This window comes from Schistocerca serialis, chromosome 3 (genome assembly GCF_023864345.2).
Source record: "Schistocerca serialis cubense isolate TAMUIC-IGC-003099 chromosome 3, iqSchSeri2.2, whole genome shotgun sequence".
Classification (NCBI taxonomy): Eukaryota; Metazoa; Arthropoda; class Insecta; order Orthoptera; family Acrididae; genus Schistocerca; species Schistocerca serialis.
In genome coordinates, this window is record NC_064640.1 from 340889862 (window position 1) to 340894022 (window position 4161).

The window sequence follows — 4161 nt, forward strand, 5'->3', positions numbered from 1 at the left end:
TCTATAGATATTACTCGAAATTGTGATGAGATGGTGAGACGGAGTACACTTTCACAAACTAAAAATTTTATTCAGAATGACGAACGACATGTCATCCGCGAAATATATACTTTTCTTAACGAAATATGGTTCTACAATATACCTAAGCGTGTGCTCAAATGGTTTACCATCGACTTCAAGACACATTTGAAATCGCTGTTCGAGAGATAGATGGTCACAGAAAGTACAATGGATGATATGTCTTTGCATGCTGTGACAATTCGACGGCGCATATCGTCTGACGTAGCTAGGGCTCCATGATAAGACTGCACCTTTCAATGCTCCCCATAGAATGAAATCAGGGAGAGTCCAATCATGGAACTTGGCCGACACTGCACTGTTGGCTGGCTGCACTGCAGCATTCCGTCCTATTTAAAGGTCATGAAACTTTTCAGTCAGTATCTGCGTTGTAAAGTGGAAAAAGTGAGGTGGGAAGCTATCTTGTTCGAACCATATACACTGTCACTTATACAGTGGTCCGTCTTCTAGAACAGGTACAATGCTCGTAAGAACGTGTGCAGACGCGTTTCCATTTAACACCCCGGGGATGAAATAAGGTCCCATGATAGAATTTCCTGTAATGCCGTACAGTAGCCTACGTTTGCGCCCCACGGTCGTTGGTGTTGTACCTGACGATGCCAACGTGGATATGACTGGGTGTTGTGTGATGTCCTTAGGTTAGTTAGGTTTAAGTAGTTCTAAGTCCTAGGGGACTGATGACCATAGATGTTAAGTCCCATAGTGCTCAGAGCCATTTGAACCATTTTTGAACCAACGTGGATACTCAGCTGCCCAGCAGTGCACGTTACTTAAATGTATATTACTGTGGTTCGTAAACGTTGAGGACCGATGATCTAGCAGTTTGGTCCCTCCCCCTCTTCTAAGCCAACCAACCGTAAACGTTGCTTCGTCGGTAAAGAGCACACGTTGGAAAAACGTAGTGTCGTATTCCAGGCGCTGCAGAGCAGATCGACAAAATTCTTTACGACATTTGAAATTACGTCCTTCGGATACCTGATTTAGGGACAGATGATGAAGGTGTAATTTATGTCTATGCAAGATGCGAAAGACACTCATCTGGCTGATTCCACATTCCTTGGTGATATGTCTCTTGCTACTGTGCAAATTGTTAAGTGTCTTAACCACAACAGATCCTTCGTGTGCGCTGCCAGTTGCAGACTTCGTCCTCGTCCTCTGACGCTGAAACTGCCTGTTCACACTAGTAATCTAATAATTCGGGAAACTTTCTGTCGCAAGTAGCATTTTTAACATACGTGTCTGCATGCAAAGAATGTTGAAGCAGAAATGACCTTCCGGTAGACGATACAGTTCCCACCAGTTCTGCAGAGCACAGAAGTAAAAAGTCGAAAGTCTTAATACAATGACGTAGCCGGACATGAGAGTATTTACAATGCAACAGCCGATTTCCCACCAACCTATAACCTTACCACTACTAATGTAATTCAGTATACTTTCTCTAAATAAAAGAAAACCCTGTCTCTATGTGGCCATATATAACCCTCTTATTACATTTTGTTTAGTTTCCAAATAATGTACACTATGAGAGGATAATCCTGTTAATAGAAAAAGCTAATCAATAGATGTACTTTTTTTACAGGATTTGACCGGGTGTTGTGTATAATAGATAAGTAAATCAGATTATTGAATTATTTTTCTCAGATCTCACCCAGCGGTTAGAAATAAACGCAGTATGAGTAGTATTATATTGAAGCTAGGACAACCCAATTCCAAGTTAATTTAGTGGTTTAAAATATGTTCTAACGGTCGCCAGACTATCCAGGCAATTAAACAGTGAAGTATAGGAAACGCAGAAGTATGAATTTTGCTACTTCCTGGCTACTGTTTAATTTGCTTCTACAAGTAAATATTATTCCACGAAAACAACGTTGGTGCAGACACTGGTATTTCTTTCTGACCACACCCTTATACATTATGCTTTTAAAAGAGAGAAAGCCCAGTAGGTAACCTCAAGGAAGCTAAAAAACTTTTTGCCAGGGGGGACCTTCAGAAAAGCACTCTCGATAATCAACAAACTTAAATACTACAGTACTTAGATACTAAAGCACACACTTTTTATACTGGACATTTCACTTCAAGAAAACCTCTTTTTTAATGGAATTTACTTTCAAAAACCATTATTCTTTGAAGTAACTCTGTATAGTCGTTTAACAGATTGTAGTAACTTGGATTCATTCTAATTGAATTTCACGTAAGCAAACTTTTACTATGATACTTTGCAATAGTTAAGAAAATTCTGTCATTATTTACACAAAAACTATTTAAATGGTGACTCCTTATATTAGTCCGCCTCGATAGCTGAGTGGTCAGAGCGACCGAATGCCATGCAAAGGGCTTGGTTTCGATACACGACTGGGTCGGAGATTTAGCCGCAGTGATACAACCAGTTCCAGTCTGATCACCGATGTTAAGCGCTGTCGGGCTGGGCTAGCACTTGAATGGGTGACCATCCATTCTGCCGAGCGCTGTTGGCAAGCTGGGTGCACTCAGCCCTTGTGAGGCAAACTGAGGAGCTACTTGATTGAGAAGTAGCGGCTCCGATCTCGTAAAGTGACATACAGCGGGGAAAGCGGTGAGCTGACCACATGCCCCTCCATACCTGCATCCAGTGACGCCTGTGAGCTGAGGATGACACGGCGGCCGGTCAGTACCGTTGGACCTTCCAAGACCTGTTCGGCCGGAGAGTTTTCTTTATATTAACTTGGCACTTCATAAATCTGTAAAATCAGGATACTCGGATTAATCAAACACAAGGAAGCAACCTTATATAGGTGTATGATTAGGATGAAGTAACGGGGTGAACCAGTTTCTTTAAACTTCCTGGCAGATTAAAACTGCGTGCCGGACCGAGACTCGAACTCGGGACCTTTGCCTTTCGCGGGCAAGTGTTCTACCAACTGAGCTACCCAAGCACGACGGACTGATGACCTCAGAAGTTAAGTCCCATAGTGCTCAGAGCCAAGCACGACTCACGCCCCGTCCTCACAGCTTTACTTCTGCCAGTACCTCGTCTCCTGCCTTCCAAACTTTACAGAAGCTCTCCTGCGAACCTTGCAGAACTAGCACTCCTGAAAGAAAGGATATTGTGGAGACATAGCTTAGCCACAGCCTAGGGGATGTTTCCAGAATGAGATTTTCACTCTGCGGTGGAGTGTGCGCTGATATGGAACTTCCTGGCAGATTAAAACTAGGCTGTGGCTAAGCCATGTCTCCGCAACATCCTTTCTTTCAGGAGTGCTAGTTCTGCAAAGTTCGCAGGAGAGCTTCTGTAAAGTTTGGAAGGTAGGAGACGAGGTACTGGCAGAAGTAAAGCTGTGAGGACGGGGCGTGAGTCGTGCTTGGATAGCTCAGTTGGTAGAGCACTTGCCCGCAAAAGGCAAAGGTCCCGAGTTCGAGTCTCGGTCCGGCACACAGTTTTAATCTGACAGAAAGGTTCATATCAGCGCACACTCCGCTGCAGAGTGAAAATCACACCCTGGAAACAGTTTCTTTAAAGTTTAAGAATGATTATTCACAGTTTAAGTTAATGGTTCACGCTAAACAAAGTAAAATAAAAAAATCTTATCTGGTCTCTGTTGGCTTGGGTGTGGCGAAAAATGTGACGGCTTCACTACCCACACTACGGCCTGCAAGTATCTTGCTATATGGGCTCAATTTCTCTTCTTGGCGTCATTCAATTTTACATACACTAGCCCAACTACTTGCAGCTATGCCGTAAGCCGATTGCAGTCTTCATCCGAGGCATTTTTGTGCAAATTTGCAGGCAAAGCTTCTCCTACTCCACAAAGGTGTTGCCTCAATCACTGCTGCCTGCAGACTGTGTCACTTACTTCCCGCGTTTGCTCTAGGTAGCGCGCTAATTCGCCCTTGCCACCTTTTCCACTCCCCAGAGCCACTTTCGCTTCAAACATCAACATGAATATTTCATACACACAACTTTTTTTTTAAATACAAATGTCATCAGAAAATTATTTAACGTAATAACAAACAATTTACATAGTATTTTACATACATTACTTACATACAACGCAAAGAAGTTCAGTCTCCAGTATAGTACACTTTACCTTACATATACAGAAAATA

General features: G+C 42.8%; 1 non-coding gene across 1 annotated transcript; it reads left to right on the forward strand.

Moving 5' to 3' along the window:
* Positions 1-3413: 3413 nt before the first annotated feature.
* Trnal-caa (transfer RNA leucine (anticodon CAA)) lies at positions 3414-3488 on the forward strand. Its single transcript has one exon. It is a non-coding gene; the product is annotated as a tRNA-Leu (tRNA).
* The last annotated feature ends 673 nt before the right edge of the window (positions 3489-4161 follow it).